Consider the following 528-nt stretch of genomic DNA (forward strand, 5'->3'; position numbering starts at 1 on the left):
TTGTATTCATTTGGAGTAGTAAATATAGAATCACTGCAGTGAATACAGCAGTAAGTCAAGCAATCTCATTTTTATTATCAGCTTTCAACAGCTAATCCAAATCAAGAAAACAATAAAGAAGCAAGCTCAGAATTTACTAATATGAAATAAACCCGAATTTCTCTCTCATTTGAGAATTAGATGCTCAGAAGAATGTACTTTTAGCTAGAGCTAATCTGGAGGGATCCTGTTTGTTTCAAAAATTGAAAGCAACCTAATGAGAAAAGAACATTGTGAAAAGTGTCATGTTTAAGCTCAATTCCTCCTTGCAATCTCCAGTGAAGCTCTTGCAATCTGAGTTTTTATCAACAGTAAACACCAATAGTGTAATATCCTTGACACTTTTCACTTCCGTGAATGGAAAGAAGGAAGGAAGGAAGGGAGGGAGGCACGGAGGAAAGGAGGGACGGAGGGAGGGAGGGAGGGAGGGAGAAGGAAGGAAGGAAAGAAGGAAGGAAGGAAGGAAGGAAGGAAGGAAGGAAGGAAGGA

At 39.4% G+C, this 528-nt stretch overlaps 1 protein-coding gene across 1 annotated transcript in view; it reads left to right on the forward strand.

Annotated features, from left to right (window-relative positions):
* The window catches only part of KIN (Kin17 DNA and RNA binding protein), a 33,766-nt gene that overhangs the window by 24,604 nt on the left and 8,634 nt on the right, over positions 1-528 (forward strand). The window lies entirely within an intron of this gene.

This window comes from Galeopterus variegatus, unplaced genomic scaffold (genome assembly GCF_000696425.1).
Source record: "Galeopterus variegatus unplaced genomic scaffold, G_variegatus-3.0.2 Scaffold3404, whole genome shotgun sequence".
Lineage (NCBI taxonomy): Eukaryota > Metazoa > Chordata > Mammalia > Dermoptera > Cynocephalidae > Galeopterus > Galeopterus variegatus.